Source organism: Scardinius erythrophthalmus (genome assembly GCF_964197995.2).
Source record: "Scardinius erythrophthalmus genome assembly, chromosome: 19".
Lineage (NCBI taxonomy): Eukaryota > Metazoa > Chordata > Actinopteri > Cypriniformes > Leuciscidae > Scardinius > Scardinius erythrophthalmus.
Window position 1 is genome coordinate 27,903,709 of NC_138239.1, and position 11,972 is coordinate 27,915,680.

Below are 11,972 nucleotides of genomic sequence, written 5' to 3' on the forward strand. Positions count from 1 at the left end.
GTTATCTGATTTACCTTTTAATGTGATATTTCATATGATTAGCTGAAAGTTCAAAAGGTAATGGTTTTATCATTTTAGACTATATTTTTGCTTGCCTTGTGTTTTAACATGTCATTGACTGTTAATGACTTATCAGTTATTATGAGACAAAATAGTTTAGATTAGTGGAGATAGCCGGACAAAACAGGCCTAAACTATTTAAATGTACAGTAAGTAGTCAGTAAATTCCAACAGGACAAACTGGCAAGTGACAGTAGAGTTACTAGCCATAGGTAAAATCTACCTGTATTTGGATAGTAGGTTAGTCCTAATGTCCAGCCCTGATTGTGTTTGGGTATTTCCAAAGTATTTACTTTTTAGTAAAACATTACAAAGACTATCAAGAATTACTGCAGTTTACGATTCATGTTAGTAGTTAGATGGGCGATTATATTTTCCCTATTAATGCTTTTAAAACTTTAAAGTTAATTACTTTGTAATTACTGCACGTAAATCCATGCAGGAAAAAAATGTTAGAAAGCATTTATATGAATATACTGGAGAATATACTGGACTTACCTCTTGTTTGCTGTTACGGATCTCACTGTTACCGATCTCAGTCCACTGATGATAGTGTTGTTTACGCTTGTCACTCACATGATGCACTTGATCCGGTCCGGCCATCTGATTGGTGGGTTGAGGAAGCAGCCTGATCAACAGAGCTCAGTGATTGGTTAATTGAGCTGATCAACTTGCTCAACGGCGCTCAATGATTGGTCAATAATTGGTCAGTATAGGGACTTAGAGGAGAGTGCGCCTGCTTTTACCAGGTGCTGTAAGCTTTTGCTTCATCTTCACTACTCAGATCATTCGCTTCAACAAGGCTTTTTCCTTTATCATTTCAAATTATATTTATTTTCTTACATTTTGCTTTCTCTCTGGCTTTTGTCTGCTATTAGTGCGGCAAAGGAAAAGCACAGCTCAGCCTCGTCATTCTTCCTTTCTCCTCCAGGAGGCGATCGAGTATCTTTCTTTCTCTCTCAGCAACACTAGCGCTACACTTTCTTTTGTACCCGCTCCTCTCCATAACTTCAACTAGACCAGAGCTTCATAAACTCTTTTTTTGTCAGCCGAACCCCTTACACATAAATTATTTACACAAAGTAGGCCTTCGCTTGCGCTTTAAGTTAATATTTCAATAATTCAACAACACAATCGCATGTGTTCTCTGATGTTGGTTAACGGAAATACAAGTAAACAGATGAAATGTTGATTTTTAGATAGATAAATGCCTCATATTCTCAGAACTCTACACAAAAAAAAAAAAAAAAAAAAAAAAAACACACACAATGGGCAAAACCCCTCAATTCTCCTGCAAAATGAAACTTTACATTCAAAACAATGTTCTCTCATCTCAAAATGGTATTTTGTTTTCAAATGACACACACAAACCATCATATGAATAGACATTTATAAGAACCAGTTGAACACTGATGTGCTCAATGTAAAACACTATGATGAATGCAAATGAATGTAAAGTTTCATTTTGCAGGAGAATTGAGGGGTTTTGCCCATTGTGTGTGTTTTTTGATTTGTGTGTAGAGTTCTGAGAATATGAGGCATGCTTTCAGAAAATGTGTGTAAACAATCGAGAAAAACTGTAATAAAAGGGGGCAAACAATTGTTCCCAACGTGTTTTGGAGAAAAACATTTATTTCATAATGTGATTTTCCCCCCACTTTCAATTATTTTACTTCAGTGAAAGGTTAGATTTTTGCACATTTTTTAAATAAAATATCAAAAGGATTAAAAATGCAGATTTATTTTTTACAGCCATATTTGATCATATTTACCAAGGGGGCAAACACTTTTTCACACCACTGTACTTCATGCAGTAATTTTTATTTGTCTACAGATTTGATTTGTTTCATTGTTGGCTGATTACTGTAACTGATTATGGTAAGACATACTGTAAGTATTGAAATAAATACTTGAAATATTCAGTCTGCAGCATCAGTGTTGTGCAGTGCTTGGTAAGTTTATAGTAGGCCTATTTGTGTACATTCTCCCTATATCTCAAACTAATCATAAAGAATGTTGTGGGTATGTCACTATTTTTTTTTTTTTTTCATCTAAATTATCCCTTACATAACAATGTCTGGCCAAAAATCTAGCACATGCTATTTCCTAAAATTAGTTTTTTTACAAATGTGTTTTTTATTTATCACAGCAGTGTGAAACTGGCTGCAATAGTGTCTGATCATTGAGGACTGTGTTGGTTAAATGAAAACTAATAGCATTTTCACAAATATGTGTATATGTTTTGACTGAAGTGTGTCATTTTGCAAACAATCTATGAATTATGCAAATTGAGTGTGGTGTTTGGATAATTGTGATTATATTTTGAAAAAAAGAACCCGGTTTTCAAAATTGCTTGAAAAAACGATTGAAAAAAACCTGTAATTGTAAAACTGTGTGACGGGTGTTTGCCCATGTGATGAGTCAGAGTGCATATTTGAATGGCAGTGTGTTCCTTGTGAAAACAAGAGATTTTCTGCCTGAAAATTGTGCCAAAAGCAGAGAATTGTGTGTAGTGTTTTGGAAAAGGTGTGTTTTAGAACTGCAATTTGAGTGTAAAGCAGGAATTGTGCTTGTAGTTTAGCAGAATTGGTTTCAGGGGGTTGGTGAATGAGTTACATGTTGTGGTCATTGTGTCTCAAGTACCTGTATTTGTGTGTAAACAACTGAGAAAAACTGTAATAGATAGATAGATAGATAGATAGATAGATAGATAGATAGATAGATAGATAGATAGATAGATAGATAGATAGATAGATAGATAGATAGATAGATAGATAGATAGATAGATAGATAGATAGAAGGCGATCTTTTGAGACAGACCAGGATGTGTTAAGGGTATATAAGCTGGGCAAAAAGGAGAAGTCAGGGCCCTTCTCATATCAGACTCTGACTGATGTGTGAACAGCCAATTTCTTGCAAAAAATAAAGATCTTTATAACTTTTGAAATTTTCAGCTGTCTTCCAATTATTATTTAGAGTTGTGAAAGTAATTTCCACGACAAATGGCGACGAGGAATGGGATTCGCAAAGCTGATGACCTCCGTGGACGAAGCAATTGATTGAACATCCCAAAGACAAGAAGTCTCTGGCTCCGATACCCCAACGCTAAAAATGCAAGGGACGGGAGAATTGTGGACACCACGGCAGGCCTAGGTGGACGCGATCCCGAATAAAAGAACCAAGCTGCAAAAGCACGGTGAGAGAAAATTATTTGCGTATTGAATTTTTCCTAAAAGGGTCAGGATTATTTGGAATAAGCCTGATAGTAATTTCCAAATAGGGTTTGGAATAAGCCTGAAAGTAATTTCCAAACAGGGTTTGAGAATAAGCCTGATAGTAATTTCTCAAATGCCATGTGTTAATTTGCTTTCCCAAAAGGGCCAGAGTTGGAGAATAAGTTAAATAAGCCGGATAAGTAATTCTCAACACCAGACGGGTGCTTGTTTGAAATAAGCCTGATAGTAATTTTCAAACATTACAGAGGCACTCGTTTGGAAAAGACCTACATCGACGGATGCAGGCAGTTTTTGAAAGTCCTATATTGACGGATAAAGGCAGGTGCGTGGTGGCCACGCTGAGGGAAGGAATTAACACAGTGAATATAGTACGTGGTGACCACGTGGGGAGAAAGATTTAAATACGCAAATATCAAATATAAATACTGTTGAGTAAAATTAGTGCAAAAATGGGTAATGTTAATGATAAAGAGCTGGAGACAGTGGATTTCTCAAAAGGGAATTATTGTTCCATGACCAAGAAAAATGGAACGTGGTGGCATCATAGGATACCACAGTTAAATTGTATGGATTTAACCTGTTAAGCTGCACCCCCACTTTTGAAAAATCCCCAGAAATGACATACCCAAACTGAAACAGATACAGTTCATGAACCCTTTGTACTAAAAGCACAAGTATGATCTCATTTGAAAGCTGACACCTGGCAGTTTATTGTAAATGTATAATTAATTATTGTCATAATGACAAAAATTGTTATAAATAGCTTCAAAGTTTTGTAAAGTTATTGGAAATTATTTTTTATGAAATATCCTCATGAAAATAAAATTGAAGTTGGCACTGGAGCAATCTAGAAATGCACTACAGCTAATGCCACATGTCTAAACATTTTATGTTTAAAATCTTAAGATAATAAGTCCAAAACTCTGTATATAGTGAAATGTTTTTCAAGACCATGTCATGTGACTTTATTTTGATTTGGCTAAAATGCTACTGATGTTTATTGTCATCTTCTAACCATCTATGCAGTATATTGTCTTTATTGTTTTGTGGTGCAAACGAGCCCCATTCTGTCTCAGTCTCCCCCTGCACACATTCACACCTCTCCAGCCTGGTTATGGCTGTAAATATGCATTTCTTTTGTCTGCATTATAGTTACTAACGACTGGCTATTCACAGGCTATTCATATGGTTTCAGTCACTAATTTCTTTTCTCAAAGTTCACCCTTACATTTTAAACTGTATCAAATGCATTTCTTGAATAAAGAAACATTTCAGTAAGCATTCAAAAAATAATAAAAATATAACTTCTAGGTGGCAGGTGCACCTAGGGCTAGCTATCATGTTAGCTTAGCACACCATCAATACACGACAATTTATGAGATTAAAACCATGTTTGTGCTTATAAACTTACTTTATAAAGCAAATCGAGTATTTTAAATAATTTTCTGTGATCTAATTTGGCTTCAGATAAAAAATCAGACAGAAAATATACTATTGGATAGTGTTCTGCACGACGATTCTATATAGATTAGCATTACATTATAAATATAATCTATTATTATGGAAATACCTGGCATGGATTGAAAAACACAGGTAACTCAAATATCATAGCAAACATGTTTATTGTCTTCAAAATGTCTGTATCTGCATGCTACAGCCATAGTTACAGCGCGATCTCTTGTTAGCTGTGTGTGTGTTCGAAGCTTCCTGGATTGTCACATGATTATGGCACTTCTTCATGTTATAATACTGTGCACAGGGCGGCGAGGGCGCCCTCAGGCTATGGTATGAATTGAAAACACATTAACAGAGTATGCAAACGCTCATAATGATTACATCGACGCATTTGGGTATAAATTCAATAAATATTATTCCTGTCTATAGAAATCTGATGTAAACCTATGAGAATATATCAATATTTCTCCAAATCTGCACATTTTTGAGCTAAAGCCTAGAAGGACGTTGTTTTGTGTATCGCTGTCATGACGACAGCACGGGAGTTTTTTTATGAATGAAAGCGGCTGACGCGCATAATTCATATCAAAGGTATCGACTCATTTTTTCATTTCATAACTCCTGACACAAATTAAGAAATAACTGTCGCTATAAGTTTCTCAGAATATAATAGTGGTCAAATTCTGAAACTTGAGTCTAATATCTTTTTAATGATGTATAGTTTGTCAAGGTATAACATTAAATCTGATAGTAACTTTGAACTATATATAAATAAAACCGCTTCAGTGCGCCAGCGCTCTGGCAACGGTTAACAGGTTAAAATTGTGAATTTCTCTGAATTTACAAATTCTTGGAAACATTTAGGAGAATGTAAGTACACAATTGAAAGAAATATATAACACTGTTCAAGTGGTTTTTGGATATTTTGATACAAAAATCTTACATATTGTACCTTTAATTCGTAAATAAGGTGCACGTGCATGCTCATTGATAATAAGCTCATCTATGAATTACAGCTACATAAATTATGTGTACCAAAACACTGTGGGATCTTCTGGACCCCCTTCTCAGGTTTGGCTCCATTATATTGCATAAATGCAATTGGCCATATGCCTAACAAAAATTATTAAATGAAAGTTGACTACTGGTGTTCAGAATAATAAACAAGGAAAACAGGCTACACAGCTGCAAGTTTATTTTCACATTTAGCTCATTGTTTTATTCATTTTGTTATTATATGAAATTCCTAAACTCTACTTTGGGAGGAGTGAAAATGATCTAATCTGGCAACTGCTGGAGCATATTAGCAGTTGCTCACCTTGCTTCGGCATCCCTCCACCTCTCCAACTCCAGCAACATAATTTAAGTATCTGTCACATTTGGTTTTGGGGGTTATGTATCACATTTAGGTTTTTATGTCTTTCATTTTCTATTTAACAGTTATGTTTCTGGTTTTGTCATGTGTTTCCCTGACCCCATCACATGATCCTGACATGTGCCCCTTCTATAAACTGTAATGTATGCACAAAAAAGACTGCAAGAAATATTAAGAAAAGAATTTGATATCAGAATAACACTTCTGTGTTTTTTCCCATATCTATTATACTAACAAAACATCGCCAAATCACTAAAGGTCACTAAAACAGATGTAAATACATTTGCATGTTGAGGTCTTGAACTTGATCATTTGTAATGTCACAATCATGTTATCTTAATTTTGTGTGTGTGTGTGTGTGTGTGTGTGTGTGTGTGTGTGTGTGTGTGTGTGTGTAGATTATCTCGCTGTATGGTGACAGAGGAAGGCTGTTGTTATCTGGCTTCAGCACTGAGTTCAAACCCCTCACACCTGAGAGAGCTGGATCTGAGCTTCAATCACCCAGGACAATCACTAGTCAAGCTGCTCTATGATCCAAACTACAGACTGGACAAACTTAAGTATGTTTAACATGAACAATCATTCTGTCATGTGTGTTTGGACATGTGTGCATTATAAAGTAACTGAAAATGTGTACATATATCATAGATCATAAAAAAAAAAAAAAAAAAAGCACGTCTTGAACTCTGTGACTGAAGATGATCTTGATTCAGCTCAGCAGCAGCATCTGAGCAACATAATCAAGTCTCTGATCCCAAAACATCAATTCAAAGGTTGTTGCTGCTCTAGAAAGTAAAGTATTATTGCTGTCAGAGAGGCTGAAAGAAAAACAGATCCCAAATACAGGCTAAGAGATCACAGTCTAAATGAGCAGAAATTATGTTTTTACCTAATGATACTCATTAAAGCGATCAGCACAGTGGAGCTGAACAACAGTTCCCTTTCAATCAGTTACATTCGACGTTACGTCGGATCTTAACTGGCGAATTGGGATCTTGCCTGAGAGCCCAATCACCTTTGAGTGTAAACTAAACGAGCCAATGGACATTGGCATGTGAGATTTGCATCCCGCACCCTGCCCCGCAAAACGGGTATAAATGGTAGCACGCTTGCATTGCACAATCAAGCTATAGCTTCGGAGCCAAGCGTTTCTCACAATTCTGCACTGCAATCATCATTAGAGTGTGTACAACGAACCAGGAAGAAGCTCTTCAGAGAGTTCCCCCTGTGTGCTTCAGCACTAAAAGAGCCTTTTCCCTAAAAGAGCAAGTGGATAGTGAGCGTCTTTTTATAGATGCTTCTCTGTCCGTGCATTTCTGGATGCGGCCGTTTCCTGTCCTTATCTGATGGCTACGATTGCTGTCTCACATGCCTTGGCATATAAGCATGTTGAAACTGCATTCGTGGGTGGTTCATGTTTTCACATGAGAGAGCAGCAAGAGCTTATCCGCAGGGTGTCATGTGCCGTCGAGCTGCCAGCTAACAGTGAGAGTTGTCACAGCAACCCAGCGCGTCATTCAATGCTCTAGATGCACGATGGTGCGGCCGAGACTTGAGTACCTCAAACAAAGTGGAGTCCCCTCTGCTATGCCCCAATCTAGTTCTAGTTTCTCCGTGGGCCCCCCACTCCTCTAGTGCATCGCAAGCTGTGAAGCTTCCGGATGGGATTGCTGGTCCTTCTCATGGGGGACCTAGCGTTTCATTCGGGGCTCCAGCGGAGGATCAGATGTCAATCGTTGCATCGAAGACAGGGATATTATGCTCTGGAAATGAAGATGATGCTGAGCTTCCCACTATAATGGTGTGCTCATGTTGAATCAGATTCAGAGCTGACAACCATGCTTTCCAGGGCTGATACGCGCTCTGTGTCATTCTGAGCTTTCATACTGGTGTCTGGGGGGCGCAGCGCGTAAATTGCCTTGCCCCACCCCCTAGCCTTTCTTCCTGGATGTGCATGAAGGACTTTGGCAGTAAGGAAGCATATTGGCGCCAATATGGAACTTCAAAGATGCCGAAATCTGCGTAAAAAGTTTTTCTTCTCTCGCTACCGTTGATGGTGGGGCGGTCAGGGGGTTCATGGGGATTCCCCAGGTGGAGTGTGCAGTTGCGGTGCATGCCACCTGGTGGGTTCATCCACAGCTCCCGTCCAGCACCTGTGAGACAACAGCTGCTCTCGCCACTGGGGCTTACAATGCTGGTCAGGCCACCTCAGCCCTGCATGTGATGGCACCCTGCAAGACTACTAAGCCAAAGCAAAAGAGCTCATATGCACGGAGGTAGTTCTTTGTTATGAATGTAGCAAAGTTAGGCCCAGGTGAACTAGTTGAAAACTGTATGGTGGGTGATAATACAAATGCCCATGAACCATATAAACAGAAGGAAGAGTACTAGCACTAAACTACTAGTGCAAACATGCAACACACTAGCTGATCTTCTGACACTGACAAAGTGTAAATTTATCATTGTCAACCACAATAGATCATGTAAAATATGAGCATGAACAACCATCTACATATATTCTATTATATGGCAATCATTTTTATATAAAATGATTGTGACGTCTTTTTGTTTTTATAGTGTGGATCATGCAGGAGAGTTCAGGATTACAACAGGACCACTGAAATGTAGGTCACTCACACACACACACACACACACACACACACACACACACACACACACACACACACACACACACACAAACCTTAATGGTGGTTGTTTTGTTGTTATTAATGTTACAGTTTATCTTGTGTTCAGATGCATGTGATCTCACATTGGATTTAAACACAGCAAACTCTCTTCTCACTCTGTCTGAGGAGAACAGAAAGATGACACATGTTTCAGAGGATCAGCTGTATCCTGATAATTCAGAGAGATTTGAAGAATGGTGTCAGGTTTTGTGTAGAGAGAGTCTGACTGAATGCTGTTACTGGGAGGCTGAATGGAGTGAGCGAGCTGATATATCAGTGGCATATAAAGGAATCAGCAGGAAAGGATGGAGTTATGACAGTTTATTTGGATACAATGAAAAGTCCTGGAGTCTGAACTGTTTTGAAAACAGATTTACTGTCAGACACAATAATAAGAGAACAGTCATTCCTGCCCCTTCACATCGCTCTAACAGAGTTGGAGTATATCTGGACTGGTCGGCCGGCACTCTGTCCTTCTACAGCGTCTCTGACACACACACACTCACACACTTACACACATTCAACACCACATTTACTGAACCGCTCTATGCTGGATTTGGGGTTTATTTTAATTGTCCAGTGTCTCTACTACAAGATTAAATGGCTTCTAGTGAGTCACACATGCAGTTGAGAGAAAGAAATACACTCACATTATCTCTGTATTTAACTCGCATGAATTTGAATAAGTGATCCAGTTTGTGGAGTTATTTTTCCTGCTTTTGACATTTATTTCACACTGGTTGTAATTATATCCCTTTTTTTTTTAATCATTATGTGATTAAAAACACTAAAATATAGAGAGAATGTTAAAATTAAAATTAAATAAAAATTATATGGGTAAGGTAAATATTGTTATTTTTAGGCAGTAACTCAGCTTAATGTGTTTTACTTAATAATGCACTGAGGTGGAATTTTTGCTAACTCGCTACACTGTAAGGACGAAATAATAATTTGGTGGATGGTTTAAAATATTCATGAATTACCTGTAGTGTATTCATACTCTTCATGCTCCATGTAATCATAATGGGTTGCTGATGGCGCTATGCACTAGATCCTGCTTAGCTTGAGCTTCAAGATACAAAAAATAAATACATAAAATGATGTACACTTTTTATCATGTGGTATTCTTCTTCTCGGTTTTAAATATTAATTTAATGGTTATGAACACAAATTAAGCAAGTGTCACAGATTCAGCCAGCATGCCATCAGCCACAGGTCCTTCACCTTCACCCAATCATTCACAATCACCAGAATACTAACCTGGCACACCTCACAGTGTCAATCCCTCATCAAGCACCCTGTCAGCAAGCTGTGCATGAACAGAATGAAGAGGCAGATGATGAAGATCACAAGTAATATTTCATAATAATCCATAAGACAATCCAAAGAAGAGGAAAAACAGACCAAACGCAAATGTGACCAGACACATGAAGGACGAACTTAAATAGTAGACAGAATAAGGCTAAACAGGGTAATTAATCAAATACAATTGAAAAGAACAAACTCATAATGACGTTGCCCTAGAAACAAAGGAGTGGGAAAATGAACAAAGGAAGATAGAAAACTAATAAATACAAACTAAAAGTCCAAACTAAATAAACTGAACTGTGACACACCCATTGTAAGAACACAGCTCACACTCACTATGGCTACGTTTACACTTGGCATTAACATTCGACCTGTGTCCAGATGTTGTCCACATACATATTGAAAAGACAAGTGTAAATGCGCTTCTGATCGGAAAGCTATCCGATTAGCGTGTCCAGGTTTGGAGGTAGTCAAGGACGCATTGTGATCGGATCTTAGTGTAATGTAAACACAATCCAGCCATCGTGTCTGCATTCACAGGTGGACGTCACACAAAAACCCGCCCATTGTCATTATTCTCCCTCCTCTTCTCAGGAATTTCTGCACGTAACTGTGTGGTTTTGCAATACAATCGAGTGCGAAGTACATCTCAAATATACTGAAATGTTTGCCTTCGCACCCAAAAGAACCATTCATTTTCTGTAAAGAACGCACATTTTTCCCACCACAGCTGGCAATGTGTTCGGACCCATACATTTCTCTGTACCGTTTCCATTACGGCATCTATCCACATTATTAGTACTTGTAGCTTCTCTATCCTCCTCATTTTGCGAGATTTGTAAAATGTCCCCCGACTGAAAACTGTTTTTAAAAGAAAACCCACCACTTTGCACCGTAGCTATCCTTTTTTTTTATTTTTATTTTTTCCCGTGGGAATGCGAGATCCGATCTGTTATCCAGATACAGAAGCCACGTGATGTGTACAGGTGTAAACACACTGTGTCCTGATTGGCTTATGAGCCGATCTGCTTGATCTGCATGTTAATGCCAAGTGTAAACGCAGCCTATTTGTCTGGTCTCGTTAGTCTCTACACAACTGAACCTTCAGGTGAACCTACCTGACTACTCACCTTAAAAAACCTACCTTCTTCATCCTCCTTATACTACATATTCCTTCAGACTGCGCTCTTATTTACAGAGCATTGGACTAGCTGGGGAAACACTAATTAAGGGGACACAAGTTCGATCTCCTTGTCAAGGGAGACAATTACAAAAATATTAATAAATCAAAAAGAATACTGAAAAAGAATAACAAATTAAACTAAATAAATCATAAACCTCATATGAGCTGACGAACACCAAAACAACAAGAAAACTAAAATCACCAAAAGCAACAAAACAAAACAAAACAAAACAAAACAAAACAAAACAAAACAAAACAAAACAAAACAAAACAAAACAAAACAAAACAAAACAAAACAAAACAAAACAAAACAAAACAAAACAAAACAAAACAAAACAGCAGCATCGAGACCATGTCGCGATCAAACGCCCAATTTACAGGCTGACCAGCGGGACTTCCCGTCAAATATCCAGCAAACCAATCCTTTGTTGAGCCGATTTTCGACCCCCTGACAAATTATTACCCCCCTCGTTGAAGTCAGTACCTGATTGCCTAATCCTAACCCCACCCCTAATCCTAACCCCTCCCCTAATCCTAACCCCTCCCCCACAACTAATCCTAAACCTACCAATACTAGGGGGGTAATAATTTAGCGGGGGTTGAAATTCGGCACAACACCGGCAACCATGACGCCCAAATAATGCAATAATGACGTGATATCCCGCTAA